This window comes from Monodelphis domestica, chromosome 1 (assembly GCF_027887165.1).
Source record: "Monodelphis domestica isolate mMonDom1 chromosome 1, mMonDom1.pri, whole genome shotgun sequence".
In the NCBI taxonomy this organism is placed as follows: domain Eukaryota; kingdom Metazoa; phylum Chordata; class Mammalia; order Didelphimorphia; family Didelphidae; genus Monodelphis; species Monodelphis domestica.
In genome coordinates this window covers 584,451,442-584,468,814 of record NC_077227.1, presented here as the reverse complement: position 1 = coordinate 584,468,814, position 17,373 = coordinate 584,451,442, and the positions used below count along the sequence as shown (strand labels likewise).

At 38.3% G+C, this 17,373-nt stretch overlaps 1 long non-coding RNA gene across 1 annotated transcript in view; it reads right to left on the bottom strand.

Moving 5' to 3' along the window:
* LOC130456537 (uncharacterized) overlaps positions 1 to 16,414 on the bottom strand; it is a 62,067-nt gene extending 45,653 nt beyond the window's left edge. Inside the window, exon 1 of the long non-coding RNA XR_008915555.1 lies at positions 15,235 to 16,414. This is a non-coding gene — a long non-coding RNA (uncharacterized LOC130456537). The remainder of the gene's footprint in view (positions 1 to 15,234) is intronic.
* Between the last annotated feature and the right edge of the window lie 959 nt (positions 16,415 to 17,373).

Below are 17,373 nucleotides of genomic sequence, written 5' to 3'. Positions count from 1 at the left end.
AGGACTTAGCAAGCCTTTACACCAGAGATGCCAGTCCTCCTTAAACACTATAAATTATTTTTAAGTTCTATTTTAAGATAATGTTTATATGTACTTAGAAACCAAAAAAAATCATGTAATTTGCTTTATGGCAATATTCACTTTAATAAAGTGATCTGAAACTGAACCTACAATATCTCTGCAACGTAGCTACAGCCATTGGCTATGTGGCCCTGGGCAAGCAATTTACCCTCTAAACCTCAATTCCTCTATGCTGTAAAATAGCACCTGCCTTATAAGTATTATGCAGTACCTTCAGTGAGACCTCATAAGTAAAGTCTAGAGAGTAAGAGCCAGGAAAAGAGTAAAACATGGCCAGCTTTGGCTTCTCCCTAAAATGGCGCAACTCCCCTAAGGAAGAAATGTACCAGAGGAGTGGAAGAAAGTTCTAAAGTGAGAAAGCCCAGTTGCTAAAAGAAATCAGATACATATACAGCTGGTCACTGATTGATTGATGGACTGATACAATAATTAGGGACCTGAGATAGTTAAATGCTGAACATATAGTACTAACAATAAGTTATTTCCTAGTTGTTTCATGTACATCCAAATTTATTTTTTTAAAAGCAAAAAATAACCAAACTTTTAGCTTCTATAGTTCTCCTCCACACTGCTGAATATAGCTCTGGGCCCATCTTGGGGACTTTAAATTTTATTGACTTTCCTTGAATGTGACATGGCATTGGATTTGAAGTTCATAGGATCCTGGTTAAAATCCTGGCTCAGTTACATAAAACCTGTATGATCTTAGATAATTCACTTAAGCTCTCCGAGTCTGATTCTTTATCTATAAAAGTAATTGGTTGGAGGAAATGATCTGGAAGACTCTTTCCAAGTTTAGATCCTACAGTCCTATGAATGCAGAGAAGCAAAATCTAGAGAGTCTGGTAATGTCTGTGTCTGGTAGGTAAAGTTCATTCATGAAAGGTTTAGAAGATTTCTGGTTATTTTCAAGTAAGAAACTCTAACCCAATTGCTAGTGGGAGACTTTGTCCCTCATAAAACTATTTCAAGCATGCAGTGAAAAGTAGATTAAATTGTGTTTGACTGACAGGTTTAAATTGAGCCTATTTTTTTAAACCAACCTCTACCTCTGAGCTTTTAACAGGAGCCTTGGGATTAGGGCCATTAAATTACTTAAGTTTATTGGAAAAATAAAATATCAGGAAAAGGAGATGATGAAAAGAGATAGAAACACAAATGGAAGGAGTTCTCAAAAATGATTAGGCTAAGGAAACCAATGAAATAAAGCAGCACTAAAAACAGATGACACCAGGGAAATTCTTTTGGTATGGAGGTAGCAAGAAGTCACAGAGGCCATTAAAAAACAAGAGTGTAAACTCAAAAAAGGATGAGTGTGATATTACTAAAGTCATGAATGAGTACCTGGCTGAAGGTCATGTCCTGGTGTCAAGAGACAGAACGAATCACTCCTTCCAGGGGAGGAAATCTGCTTACTACAGACAGTATGACCAGTATGGACCAAAGTCCTTTGCAATTAGGATTCCTGCTTTAAGAGATGACTCAGTCCTATTGCAGATGAGTGAATACTCTGCTTAGGAAAGGCAGGGTCATCAGGGAAATAAAGGAGACATGGGCAGGCAGATTTGTGATGGTTTAGAGAGACAGGAGACCATAGGGCAGCTTCTTTTCCAGGGGCAGTGACAGGTTCCTGATTAAAAACTGGCAAAATCCTGAATAGATGTTTGGGATGTTGTTTTCTTTTCCCTTTTTACTCTGTATTTATAGGTTAGGTAGAGAGGTACATTTGTTTCCTCTGTGTTTTATTATTAACCTTCTGTGGATTGGGAACTGCAAGTGCTTAGATTAGAAAGTTATCTACTGGGGTTTAGGTTGAACATTCAATCAACCTACTACCTGAAACTAAAAGCACTGGGAGGCTTTATTACTCTGCTATTTTTGGCTCTGTGGAACCAACCCATAGCTATTGTAGACTTAGAAACTCTATTAGTTGGGACCATTTCTGAAGGTGGTTCCCTTTATTAGGCCTCTTCTGAAGCCATAATCTGTCAAATTCAATAAGTACTGCTTCTATAAGAAAAGAAAATCACCTCTTTTTGGAGAGGATGGTATAGGAGGGTCAATTTATCTGTTTACTATCAAAAGACCGTACTGTCTAGTCTTGTTGTATGCCCTAGAAGAAATAGAACCACCTCTGACATTCAAGAGATTAAATGATTCTTCTGCCTTCCTATATGTCACAGCTTGTCAACACCTTTCCAGCTTGCTTTGGACTGTCAACTCTCACCCCAGATCCCAAGACTATAAGCTCTTTGAGGATAAAGAACATACCTAATACTACTCTGTAAATGGGGGATAATAATGCTGATGTTCCACACCTCATTTGGGTTTCTTTGGAAGAAAGTACTTATGGAACCATAAAACATCATAAGATAAATTGTTAGCAGAGGTGTGCAAATATTACATAGCTATCTCTCCAGGAAAATATATGGAAGACACTTCAGAATCTGATCTCCATGATTAAATTTTCTCCATGACTTTCTTAAGTCCAGATAATCAAAAAAACAATAATTCAGTCCCTTGTATATAGCATTTGCTCATTTCTAAAAGATAGAGAGATATCTAAGAGATAGTTGCCTTCATTTCACAAATGCAATGAAACAAGATGGTCTCTTCTGTCAAAGAGATTACATTATAATGGGTTCTATAAATGGGTCTAATTATACCAAATTATGTTATGGGTCTAATAAAAGCTATCTGGAAATGGGTCAGGTTACAGGTGATGGAGGGTAGGTTATGGAACTAATAAGCAAGAAGTAAGGGGACAGCTCATTTCAGGGCAAGATCCCATTAAAGCTCACCTATCAGAGCACTGAGGGGTTGCAACAAGACAGTCCAAGTGAAAGGTGATTAGGAGGTAGAGAGAGATGGCAGCATGGTTTGGAGCTGTTGGGTGAGAATTAGTCCAGAATGGGCCATTTCTCATCTCGTCACTAATTCCCTCTCCTAATCTTGTAAAAATGAAGATTTTTACCCCAGACTTCAATCCCCAGAAGTCCTTGGTACTTCCCAGAATTCCCTATAATCTCACCTGAGTACTCACCTGAGTGCAAGAACACAATTTTTATTTAAAGGGCTCTCTACCTCCCAAGAGGCCCTTCTTCAGCTTCTAAGCACATGCATCTCTATACCTAGCATGCAAGATATGGAGTAAGTGGCTGTGAATGGGCTATTCAGTCCTAGGCATGTGCTTTTCTTATTTCCTTGATTTCTAATAATATTAATAAGCTTCATAAAATATAATACTTTTAGTAGAGAAACTAATTTAACTGTTACATCTTACAGAGCTAACCGCACTCCCCAGTGTCATTCTATTACCCATGGAAAGACAAGACAATCAGGTGCCATTCTAGGTATCCCTAATCTCCTAGAAAATACAGCCATGAGATCCTGCTCCCCAGACTCAGATCCCATTAAATAAGCCCCAAGAGAGCAGGAACTTATAATAGTAGACATTGTAGTCTAGTGCCTGGCACATAGTAAGTGCTCTATAAAATGTTGGCTATTATTATCAGTTAGGGAATGACTATGCTAAATGTGGTATTCAATGACAATGGAATCCTATTGTGAGAAAATAGGAAATTAAAATAGCACCTACACCTGGGGCCACTAGAAGAGTGGATTCTAGGTTCATGATATTCTATAGAACTAAATCCACTTCAAATCAAAAATCCTGATTCCTTCTCTCCTTCAGGATGGATTTATTTTAATCTCAAACCAGCAGAAGACAAAATTAGTTTAAAGACAAACATTGAATAAATACAATAATAAGAATATTCTTGTGGCAAACCAGAGGCACATTTCTACCACAAATACACATACCTTCAGGGGGGAATATGAGCAGACATAGGCATTATGCATCAGAGGTCCACACACAGGGGACATATTTAGGGAGAGTCAATCCATGCCTTTAACACTGCAAGACCTCTGGGATCTTGTGTTACCGTAATACTGTTTTTCCTGGGCCTCCTCCTTGCTAGGTGCAGCATCTACCCTGGGCAAATTCCTCTGCTGATCACCTATGATTCAATAGAGAGTGCAGGGGGCCAGGAGTCAGGAATGCCTGCATTCACCTCTGGTCTCAGATACTTTCGAGCTGGGGGAGCAAGCCTGCTTAGTTTCCTCATCAATAAAATGGGTTCCTCTCACAGTGGTTGGGAAGGTCAGATCAAATAATATTTGTAAAGTGCTAACTAAGCACAGAGCCTGGTGTATAGTAGATGTTCTATAAATGCTCATTTCTTTCCTTTACTCTTATCGTCTCACAGCAACTATTGGGCTTGCAGTTTCCTCTGGGCACTTTTCTTCTGGTCTCAAATGATCTTCTTGGAGAATAGACTGTCCTGGGGAATTGCTCCTGGTTTCTAGGCTTCCTCTCTGTGTGACCCGAGTCTGCCATCTCAGCTCCTGTATACTAGAAGCTCTCCCTGAGAACAGTCAACTGACAGCTCTTTAGTCATAGTTAGTGCCCACTAAGAAAAGTCACACGCGGTGCCTAAAAGCTAAGATTAAATTCTATCACAGCTCTCTGTCCCAGACATCTCAGACAGCTATCTCACTTAGGACTAATCACTCCCCAAACCTCTGTGACTTGGCATGTAAATACATTCGAGTAAAATCAAAATGCTGAGGATCACTTATCTATCCTGTCTTCATTATGGAGAGAGAATCTCTCCCTAACAGAGTCCCAGTTGTTCTTTTGATGCTACATTTTGGCCAGTTTAAAAAAAAAATCTCTCTGTCTCTGTCTCTCTGTGTGTGTCTCTCTCCTCATTTTATAATTTGGGAAAGTGAAGTACAGAGTTGTTTAAGTCATTTCCCCAAGGATACAAACTAATGAGTATTTTGGGCAGGATTCAAACCCATGTCTTCTTGACTACAAGTCCATCACCCTATCTATTACATCAAGCTGTCTTTTATTTAAGAATCAAGGCCGAGTGAAGTCACTGGAACATGAAAAAGAATATGACTTCAGTACTAAAAACAAAACCAACACTTAAGAGGTAACCAAAGTCCTATTGGTAGTAATAAACACTTTTGTTCTCATGGGAGAATTGATAAGGAAACATCCCATTTTTCTTGATAGGAAGGAAGGAAGGAAACAAAATATTTGCTAAGTATTTACTACTTGCCATACATTCTGCTAAGAATTTTACAAATACAGTTTGAATTTCTCTTTGTGATAACTCTGTAAGATAGCTACTATTATCATTCCCATTTTAGAGCTAAAGAAACTGAGACAGACAGAAGTTAAATTACTTACCCCCAGTCACACAGCTGGTATCTGAGGTCATTTTGGAACTCAGTTCTTCCTGACTCCAGTTCCAGCATATTATCTATTCTGTCACCTACCTACCTTGATAGAGGTTACAAGTACAGAATGCCACAAAAACTGACAACCCAAGTTTATTCATTTACTTAACTGTTTTCTTCTCTGTTCAGTGGCAAGAATTGGGGTGGAGCATAAGAAAATTGCTGGGATATTTAAAAAGACAAAGATTAATTTTTAAAAGTGCTTTCATAATGCAATACAATATAAAGCTTTTTGTGTTTTTACCCTGATTGTTCCTCTTGGTAAGCTATTTTTTTATATAACATTATTTTTTTTGGTCATTTCCGAGCATTATTCATTGGAGACAAAGATCATTTTTCTCCCCCCCCCCACCTATCCCATAGCCGATATATAAGTAGTACAGACCCCAAAACAATTCCTGGGTTTGGTCAACCCCCTTCGAGTTAAAGGAATCATGGGAGATGAGAAAGCGGAGGTCCAGATCTGAGACAGTCTCATTTTGTAAAAATGTTCTCTGGATTTATGAAGAACAATCTTTGTGAAAATTTTTCTTGACACTTCCTTGCATACACTTCTCAAATTAGCAGCAAAAGCACAAATACACTTTGTCAAATTTTTCAGGAAGCTTTAGAATGTGCTCTGTAGAGGAGAAAGTCTGACCTTCATTATTTTTTTTTTTAAATATATTTTATTTGATCATTTCCAAGCATTATTCGTTAAAGACATAGATCATTTTCTTTTCCTCCCCCCCACCCCCCATAGCCGACGCGTAAGTCCACTGGGCATTAGATGTTTTCTTGATTTGAACCCATTGCTTCGTTGATAGTATTTGCATTAGAGTGTTCATTTAAAGTCTATCCTCTGTCATGTCCCCTCAACCTCTGTATTCAGGCAGTTGCTTTTTCTCGGTGTTTCCACTCCCATAGTTTATCCTTTGCTTATGAATGGTGTTTTTTTTTTCTCCTGGATCCCTGAAAGTTGTTCAGGGACATTACACCTCCCCTAATGGAGAAGTCCATTACGTTCGATTATACCACAGTGTATTAGTCTCTGTGTACAATGTTCTCCTGGTTCTGCTCCTCTCGCTCTGCATCACTTCCTGGAGGTTGTTCCAGTCTCCATGGAACTTCTCCACTTTATTATTCCTTTGAGCACAATAGTATTCCATCACCAACATATACCACAGTTTGTTCAGCCATTCCCCAATTGATGGGCATCCCCTCGTTTTCCAGTTTTGGGCCACCACAAAGAGCGCAGCTATGAATATTTTTGTACAAGTCTTTGTGTCCATTATCTCTTTGGGGTACAGACCCAGCAGTGCTATGGCTGGGTCAAAGGGTAGATATTCTTTTGTCGCCCTTTGGGCATAGTTCCAAATTGCCCTCCAGAATGGTTGGATCAGTTCACAACTCCACCAGCAATGAATTAATGTCCCTACTTTGCCACATCCCCTCCAGCATTCATTACTTTCCTTTGCTGTTATGTTAGCCAATCTGCTAGGTGTGAGGTGATACCTCAGAGTTGTTTTGATTTGCATCTCTCTGATTATAAGAGATGTAGAACACTTCTTCATGTGCTTGTTAATAGTTTTGATTTCTTTATCTGAGAACTGCCTATCCATTTCCCTTGCCCATTTATCAATTGGAGAATGGCTTGATTTTTTATACAGTTGATTAAGCTCATTATAAATATGAGTAATTAAACCTTTGTCAGAGGTTTCTATGAAGATTTTTTCCCAATTTGTTGTTTCCCTTCTGATTTTAGTTATATTGGTTTTGTTTGTACAAAAGCTTTTTAGTTTGATGTAGTCAAAATTATTTATTTTACATTTTGTGATTCTTTCTATATCTTGCTTGGTTTTAAAGCCTTTCCCCTCCCAAAGGTCTGACATGTATACTATTCTGTGTTTACCCAATTTACTTATGGTTTCCTTCTTTATGTTTAAGTCACTCACCCATTTTGAATTTATCTTGGTGTAGGGTGTGAGGTGTTGATCTATTCCTAGTCTCTCCCACACTGTCTTCCAATTTTCCCAGCAGTTTTTATCGAATAGTGGATTTTTGTCCCAAAAGCTGGGATCTTTGGGTTTATCGTATACTGTCTTGCTGAGGTCGTTTTCCCCCAGTCTATTCCACTGATCTTCCTTTCTGTTTCTTAGCCAGTACCAAATTGTTTTGATGACTGCTGCTTTGTAATATAGTTTGAGGTCTGGGACTGCAAGGCCCCCATCATATGTGTTTTTTTTCATTATTTCCCTGGATATCCTTGATCTTTTGTTCTTCCAAATGAACTTTGTTATGGTTTTTTCTAAATCAGTGAAGAAGTATTTTGGTAGTTCAATGGGTATGGCACTAAATAGATAAATAAGTTTGGGTAGGATGGTCATTTTTATTATATTGGCTCGTCCTATCCATGAGCAGTTAATGTTTTTCCAATTGTTCAAGTCTAGTTTTAGTTGTGTGGCGAGTGTTTTGTAGTTGTGTTCATATAGTTCCTGTGTTTGTCTTGGGAGATAGATTCCTAGGTATTTTATTTTGTCTAAGGTGATTTTGAATGGGATTTCTCTTTCTAGTTCTTGCTGCTGAGCTGTGTTGGAGATATATAGAAAAGCTGATGACTTATGTGGGTTTATTTTGTATCCTGCAACTTTGCTAAAGTTGTTGATTATTTCAATTAGCTTTTTGGTTGAATCTCTAGGATTCTTTAAGTAGACCATCATGTCATCCGCAAAGAGTGATAACTTGGTCTCCTCCTTGCCTATTCTGATGCCTTCAATTTCTTTATCTTCTCTAATTGCTACTGCTAGTGTTTCTAGTACAATGTCAAATAGTAGAGGTGATAATGGGCATCCTTGTTTCACTCCTGATCTTATTGGGAATGCATCTAGTTTATCCCCATTGCAGATGATATTAGCTGTTGGTTTTAGATATATACTGTTTATTATTTTTAGGAATGACCCTTCTATTCCTATGCTTTCTAGTGTTTTTAATAGGAATGGGTGTTGTATTTTATCAAAGGCTTTTTCTGCATCTATTGAGATAATCATGTGGTTCTTGCTAGTTTGCTTGTTGATGTGGTCAATTATGTGGATGGTTTTCCTAATGTTGAACCAGCCCTGCATCCCTGGTATGAATCCTACTTGATCATGGTGAATGATCCTTCTGATCACTTGCTGGAGTCTTTTTGCTAGTATCCTATTTAAAATTTTTGCATCTATATTCATTAGGGAGATTGGTCTATAGTTTTCTTTCTCTGTTTTTGACCTGCCTGGTTTTGGAATCAGTACCATGTTTGTGTCGTAAAAGGAGTTTGGTAGAACTCCCTCTTTGCTTATTATGTCAAATAGTTTGTATAGTATTGGGGTTAACTGTTCTCTGAATGTTTGATAGAATTCACAGGTGAATCCATCAGGCCCTGGGGATTTTTTCTTAGGAAGTTCTTTGATGGCTTGATGGATTTCAATTTCTGATATGGGATTATTTAAGAATTCTATTTCCTCTTCTGTTAGTCTAGGCAGTTTGTATTTTTGTATATATTCATCCATTTCTCCTAAATTGGTGTATTTATTGCCATATAATTGGGCAAAGTAATTTCTAATGATTGCCTTAATTTCCTCCTCATTGGAGGTGCTGTCCCCCTTTTCATCTTTAATGCTGTGAATTTGCTTTTCTTCCTTCCTTTTTTTAATTAGATTGACCAGTACTTTGTCTATTTTGTTTGTTTTTTCAAAGTACCAGCTTCTTGTCTTATTTATTAAATCAATAGTTCTATCACTTTCGATTTTATTAATTTCTCCCTTAATTTTTAGGATTTCTAATTTGGTTTTCTGCTGGGGGTTTTTAATTTGATCGCTTTCGAGTTTTTTCAATTGCATTTCCAATTGATTGATCTCTGCTCTCCCTTGTTTGTTAATATGAGCTTTCAGGGATATGAATTTGCCTCTGATTACCGCTTTGGCTGCATCCCAAAAGGTTTGAAAGGATGTTTCGCCATTGTCATTTTCCTTGATGAAATTATTAATTGTTTCTATGATTTCTTCTTTAGCTAAACGGTTTTGGAGTATCATATTGTTTAATTTCCAATTGGTTTTAGATTTGGTTTTCCATGTACCATTACTAATCATTATTTTTATTGCCTTGTGATCTGAGAAGGCTGCATTCATTATTTCTGCTTTTTTGCATTTGTGTGCTATGTTTCTGTGACCTAATGTATGGTCAATTTTTGTGAATGTGCCATGTGGTGCTGAGAAGAAGGTGTATTCCTTTTTATCCCTATTTACTTTTCTCCATATGTCTATTAATTCTAATTTTTCTAAGATTTCATTCACTTCTTTTACCTCTTTCTTATTTATTTTTTGATTTGATTTATCTAAATTTGATAATGGTTGGTTTAAGTCTCCCACTAGTATGGTTTTATTGTCTATTTCTTCCTTCAATTCTCCTAGTTTCTCCATTAGAAATTTGGGTGCTATATTATTTGGTGCATACATGTTGATTAATGATATTTCCTCATTGTCTAGAGTCCCTTTTAACAAAATATAATTACCTTCCCTATCCCTTTTGATCAGGTCTATTTTTGCATTGGCTTTATCAGATATCATGATTACCACTCCTGCCTTCTTTCTATCAGTTGAGGCCCAGAAGGTCTTACTCCATCCTTTAATTCTGACCTTGTGGGTGTCAACCCGCCTCATGTGTGTTTCTTGAAGACAACATATGGTAGGGTTTTGGATTCTAATCCATTCAGCTATTCGTCTACGTTTTATGGGTGAGTTCATCCCATTCACGTTCAAAGTTATGATTGTCATTTGTGGACTCCCTGGCATTTTGATTGCCTTCCCTAATTCTAACCTTTTCTTCTTCGGCTCTACCTTTTAGTCCAGTGATTTACTTTGAAACAATCCCCCTTGTCCCCTCCCTTGATGTTTCCCTTTTTAGTCCCTCCCTTTTTGTTCCCTCCCCCTCCCCCCTCTCTTACCCTCCCTTTTTGTTCTCCCTCTCCCCCTCCCCCCCTTGGTTTTCCCTTCTCCTTACCCTTGTTGGGTAAGATAGAATTCAAGATCCCAATGGATCTGGAGGTTTTTCCCTCTCAGAGCTGATTTCCCTGAGATTGAGGTTTAAGTAACCCCCCCCCCTCTCTTCCTCTCCTTCTTATAGGAGTTTTCTTCCCCTCCCCTTCCCATGTGAATCTTTGTGTGAGAATGATTATTCTATTTGGTCTTTCTTTACCCCCTATTTATACATTACATTTTCCCCACATGTTAGTATACATAGGTTGATATAAATGTAGTCCTTATAGAAGAGAGTTTGAGTAAAAGAAGAAGATAACATTTTCCCCTTTCCTTAATATTTACCTTTTCAGGTGTTCCTTGCTCTTTGATTTTCGGTATCAAACTTTCCACAGAGCTCTGGTCTTTTCTTTGCAAAAAGTTGGAAGTCTTCTATTTTGTTGAATGCCCATACTTTCCCTTGGAAGTATATAGTCAGTTTTGCTGGGTAGCTGATTCTTGGTTGGAGACCCAGCTCTCTTGCCTTTCTGAAGATCATGTTCCATGCCTTACGATCATTCAGAGTAGAACTTGCAAGGTCTTGGGTGACCCTGATTGGCATTCCTTTATATCTAAATTGTCTTTTTCTGGCTTCCTGTAGGATTTTTTCTTTTGTTTGATAGCTTTGGAATTTGGCAATTACATTCCTGGGAGTTGTCTTTTGGGGGTTTAGTGTAGAAGGTGTTCTGCGAGCTCTGTCAGTGGATGTATTGCCCCCTTGTTCTAGAATCTCTGGGCAATTTTCTTTGATTATATCTTGTATCACCATGTCCAGTTTGGTGTTTATTTCTGGCTTATCTGGGAGTCCAATTATTCTTAAATTATCCCTTCTCCCCCTATTTTCCAGATCTATCACCTTGTCGGTGAGATATTTTATGTTCTCTTCTAATTTCTTGGTATTTTGGCTTTGCTTTATTGATTCTTGCTCTTTTACACGATCGTTGTCTTCCAGCTGCCTGATTCTGGCCTTTAAAGCCTGGTTTTCTTTTACTGTTTGGTCAAACTGGTTTTGTAGATGCGTGAATTTCTTTTGCATTATTTCCAACTTTTCCTCCCAGAAGGCTTCCATCTTTTTGGTCATTTCTGATTCAAATTCTTCATAGGTTTGTGGAGAGTTTCCATTTCCTTTGGAAGGTTTTGGAGCATTTTCTTTTATATTATCTTCTGTCTGCTCTGTATTTTGTATTTTGGCTCCATAGAATGTGTCCAAAGTCGCCCCTTTCTTCTTATTTTTCTTGGTATTTTGGGGCTTCTGTGGTTCTGTGGAGTTTGTCATCTCTGAATGTGGAGGGTTAGTTTTTCTTGTCTCTTTCTGGTGTTCAGAGGCAGTCCTGGGCAGATAGTTCTATGGGCTTTCCCTGGGTTAAACTGAATATGCCTCACTGGAACTGGAATGGAAGGGTCGGACCACGAGGCCACACTCTCCCCCCGGCTCGCTTTCCGGAAGTTGCCTTCAGAATCGCTGGCCGTGAGGCTGTTTCGTCGGCCTGCGGGGGGATGGGCTGCCGCTTCCCCAAGCTCCGAGAGCACAGACTTTCACTGAGACTTGGATAGCAGGATCCAGCCCGTGAGGCTGTCTTGCCCGCCCTGAGGGTTGCTGTTGTTTCGACCAGCTCTCTGCAGCGGAGGCCCCAGGCAGTAACTTTCACCCGGACCGAAGGCTCTTTGCAGTGGAGGCCCCAGGCAGTAACTTTCACCCGGACTGGGACTTGGGTAGAAGACCCTGAGGGTTGTTGTTCCTCAGACCCTGCTCTCTGAGCCCGGCGCGGCTGCCGTTTCCGGGAGCCTTGGACTCTGCGCTCCTACCCCTGAGGTCCGAGGGATCTCGGGTTCTGGCTTTTAAGGGGAGCCGTACCTTTTGAACCGGGTCCAGGTCCAGGAGGAGGGTTCCCAGGGTCTGTGCTGTTGATCGTTTTGAATTTCGGCGCCTTAGGAGCTTCTAGTTTGAGATCAGTCGGGAAGGGTTTTCCGGAGATCTGAACTTCAGCTTTCTCTAAGCCGCCATCTTAACCGGAAGTCCTCCGACCTTCATTATTTTTTAAGGGATAATCTAGCAGAAAAGCTCCTCGAATGGATTTTTAAAAAATGGTCCCGAGTTGAGAGAACAAAGGGGATTCGGGTTAGGCTAGAGGGAGGAGGTAAAGCAGAGAAATGCTCAAAGAGGCAGAAGAGACCCAACTGAATGAATGCCAGAAATAGGGGCAAAATCAGCTCTTAAAGAGAATAATTTAGAGGATGAGGTTTTGCTTATAAATTGGTGAAGTGGTTTATGCAAATCAAACTAGCAAATTAACCAAGAAGAAAGGCACAGAAGTTCCATTTGAAAGAAGGACCTAACTTACTTCAAAGAGCCCTGGTTTCATTAGCATAGCACTTCCTTGGCAAAGGCAAATCCCAGTCCAAGGAGAAAAGCATTGGGATAAGAATTCAGATAAGCCCAGTTCAAACATCATCCCCCTTACTTACCACCCAAATGGCCTTAGGCAAGTCACCTTACCCCTGACTTTTCGTTTCCCTATTTGTAAAAGATGGAGAAAGCAGCAACTTGGCATACTGAAAAGATATGTGGCCTTGGAATCACAGACTTGACTCCTAATATGTCCTGGATATGTGACCCTGGGTAAGCTTTTTATCTATAAGTTCTCCAAGACTTTTGGTTGCACAACAAAGCAAATGCTTATTTGAATTGGATGAGAAAATTCCTCAAGAGGAGCTCCCTTTACCAATGAAATCACTGTGTTGTTCCATAGTTTTTCAGTTATGCTTGACTATATTTCTCCATTTGGGATTTTCTTAGCAAAGTTACTACATGGTGTGTCATTTCCTTCTCCAGTTCATTTTACAGTGTGGCATTTAAAAGAGTTGTCTGCCATAAACTGTAAGAGTTAAAATGGTTGAGGTCATAAACTGTAGTGAGTTTAAAAAGTTGAAGATATAAATTGTAGATAGATATAAGAGTGGGTGAGTAAATTGTGACCACAGAAATATGTTTTCACTACAGTGTCTTGTTTTAAATCAAATATAAGGTGGTCGCCAGGGAAATATTCCCAATTATGAATATACCCAAGTCAACTGGGTTTTATAGAGATTTTAATTAATAATACAATGAGGAATCAAAGAAAGAGAGAGAGAGAGAGAGAAGGAAATAAATGAGAAAAGAATAGGCCGGCCCAGGGCAGCCCTGGCCAACCCAGGCCTAAGCCTTAAGAGAGAAACCAGTCACTCACCATAAGATTTGTCCAAGCAAGGGATTCAGAGGGACAGAGTCTCCCCAGAGGGAGTTCCAGCCAGAGTCAGCCTCCCTTGAGAGACCTCCTTAGAGATTTCTTCCAAGAGATTCTTTCTCAAGAGCCTCTCCTTAGAGCCTGTCTCTCCAGAGCCCCTTCTCAAGAGATTCTTTTTCTTATATAGGGGGTTTTCTCCTATGTCACCTCCCCTAAGTTCTTCCATCTACCAATCACAGTAGACGTTTTCCAAAGGACAGCCCATTCTGAATTCACAGCTGAGTCAACTTTAGTAAGTTTGAACCAGAAAAAACACAGCTGAGTTGACTAATCCTTTTAGTAAGTTTTTGACCTTTTTGTCCTAGCATGTTTACAAGTTGCCTGACCTTTAATAGGTACTTAGCACCCTATTGTATTAATTCTAAAAATAGGCATGGCTTAAAGAACTTTTTGCCACATTATAAATATGGGTTTAAGTACTTTCATTGTTTAGCAAGGAGTTCTCTCCCCTAAAGCAGTCCTAAGTACAGGTGGAGTAGAGGTCCTCCCATTTCTGATCCAAGTAGAGTTCTCACATTTTAGGTGGGGAATGGTCCCTAATAGGGAGTTATCCCAATGGAGAATTCCCCAATGGAGAATTCCCCAATGGGGAATTTTTTAACATTCACAAGTCTGAGAAATTTCAAGATTCACAACAGGTGAGGAAATTGAGACAAACAGGATTAAGTGCCTTGGCCAGGATCATACAGCCTGTAAGTGTCTGATGCCAGATTTGAACTCAGAAAGATGAGTCTTTCTGACTCTAGACTGGACACTCTATCCATTGCTGTCCATGAAATCACTGATCTAATTAAAAATAAAATAAAGGGAAGCAATGTTTGGACTAGATTATTTCTAAGGTCTTTTCCAATTCCAAAGCTATGATGCCTCCATGACTTAATACGTGATCATCTTATACATTTGTGTTTACTTTCAGGAGAAAAATTGGTTACTTGGGGGGCCAATCCTTTTTCTGAAAGACTAAATTTAACTAACTAGATAGTTCTTGGGCAATAAGAATGCATTCTGTTCTATATTCAAAAGCTCTACAGTTTAGTGGGGTCTCCTACAGTTTCTGCTTTGCTATTCAGCCTAGTCATAGAGAAAACAGGGATGCCTTTCTTTCATGATATAGTCATAAAAAGGTTAGTTTTAGAATGAGAAGAAAGATACACAACTGTACACTATTACATGTTTAACAACCAGCTCTCTGTGGGGTGAGGGAATTATATATGTACTTCTAAGCTCAAGCTGTATTATTAATATTTTCTCCATCACTTTCTTAGGTCTGAAATTGACAAAACAATAAATCTATCCCTGCTTTTTAGTAATAACCATTTTTCTTAAGTATAAAGGTTTCACACTTGAAAAATATGACACTTGGCTCTCATGAGTTAATTCATGCTGTCCAGCATATTCCTGATTTGATATACTACACCGATTTTTTTTTTAATGAGAGAGAGAATTGTAGAAAGAGTGCTGAATTTAAAGTCGGGAATAACAGAGTTCAAATCCCAACTATGTGATTCTGAACAAGTCACTAACTTTACCTTTCTCAGCCTTTGGTTCTTCATGTATTCTGGGAATAATAGCCCCTAGTTCACCGGGAATATCAACTGCTCTGCAAATAGAAATTGGAGATGAAGAGCGGAGTCAAGATGTCAGGGAAAATCTGATATCTACCAATTTCCCCTCCAAAAAAACTTTAAAATAATGCTGAAAAACAAATTCTGGAGTGGCAAAACTCCCAAAAAGATGTCATGAAACAATTTTTTATTCCAAGATAACTTAGAATGTCAGGTGGAAAGATCTGTTACAAAAAACTGGAAATGGAGTGCAAATCAATGTGCCAGGAAAAGTCCCTCACTTGGCAAGTCAGAGCAGATCTTGGGGACAGCTAAATAGGCAGTAAGATTTCCAGAGCTCTCAGCTCACTTAAGTTAATGGAGTCAGAGAACTGGTCAGAAGATTATTACACAGTCCCTTTCCTGGCACAGTATTCTGTTACATTTCTCATAAGCAGATCTTGGTTTCAGTCCTAGGTTATAGTCCCCTAGGATGAGGAGGAATGTTACCATACATGTGTTTGCATTCCTGGTTAAAATTCTAGTGTAGAAAATAGAGCTTGTTCTCACTCACAGATCAGAGCACATGACAGGAGAGTAGTAATCATACTTCTCCATAGATCATACCATCAAGGAAGAACCAAAAATTTATAGATCTCCAGAATTAGTTTCAAAAGCAGCTGCATAAAAACCCTGAAACTTGGTACACTGTTCTCTCCGCTATAGGAACAAAGTCCAACTTTAATAGTTTTTTTTTAAATTAAAATCAAGAAAAGGACTAGGGAAATGAACAAAAAAGAAACATCATAGAAAGTTATTAGGGGACAAAACACAATCTCAAAAGAATATAACAAAGTCAAAGCTGCAAAATCCAAAGCCCCAAAGAAAATATGATTTGGTCTCAGGACCAAAAAAACAAATCTCTGAAAGAGCTCAACTGGAATTTTTAAAATCATATAAGAGAGTAGAGGAAAAAAAATTTTTTTGGGGGGGGAATTAGAGGAATGCCGAAATATCATTAAAAAGTTTGCAGCTTATTAAAGAAGACACAAAAATAAACTAAAAAAAATATCTTACAAAAACAAAATAGATTAAATGGTAAAAGAAGGACAAAAATCCACTGCAGAGAAATTTAAATAAAAAAACAGAATTGAATTGGCCAAATGCAAAAGGAGTTTCAACAACTCACTCAAAAAAATAATGCTTTAAAAACTAAAATTGTGGAGGGGAAAGCTAATGAGTCCATGAGACATCAAGAAATAATTAAACAAAATCAAAAGTATGAAAAAATAGAAGAAAATGTAAAATATTTCAGTGGAAAAACAACTGAACTGGAAAATAGATTTAGGAAAGAGAATATGAAAATTATTGGATTACCTAAAAGTCATGAAAAAAAAAAGAGTGTAGACAACACCTTTCAAGAAATTATCAAGGAAAACTGCCCTGATATTCTAGAACCAGAGGTTAAATAGAAATTGAAAGAATCCTCCAATCACCTAAAGAAAGAGATCTCCATACAAAAACTCCAAGGAATAATATAGCCAAATTCCTGAGTTCCTAGGCCAAGGAGAAAATACTATAATGAGTCAGGGGGGAAAATTCCTATTTCATGGAGTCACAGTCAGGATACCACAAGATTTAGCAGTATCTACATTAAAGTATCAGAGGGCATGAAATAGGATATTCTGAATGTAAAAGGAACTATATTACAATAGAGAATCACCTATCGGGCAAAACTGAGTATAACCCTTCAGGGAAGAAATGGATATTCAATGAAATAGAGGACTTTTAAGCATTACTAATGGAAACATCAGAGCTCTATAGAAAATAAAATCTCAAATACAAACTCAAGAGAAGAATAAAAAGGTAAAGAGGAAGGACAAAACTCAAGGGGTTCAATAAGATTAAACTAATGAAAGGGGCTAAAAGGATGGTTAGAAGCAAAACACTTTTGAGGATAGACAGGGTGAAGGAAGAGAAGGATTTGGATAAAGAGACAGGAATAAAAAGGATGGAGAGAAATACCAAAATATTATAACTGTGAAAAAAATTCCAAGTTTCTTTAATAAAGACTTAATTTCTCACATACCTAGAAAAATGAGTCAAATGTATAAGAAAACAAGT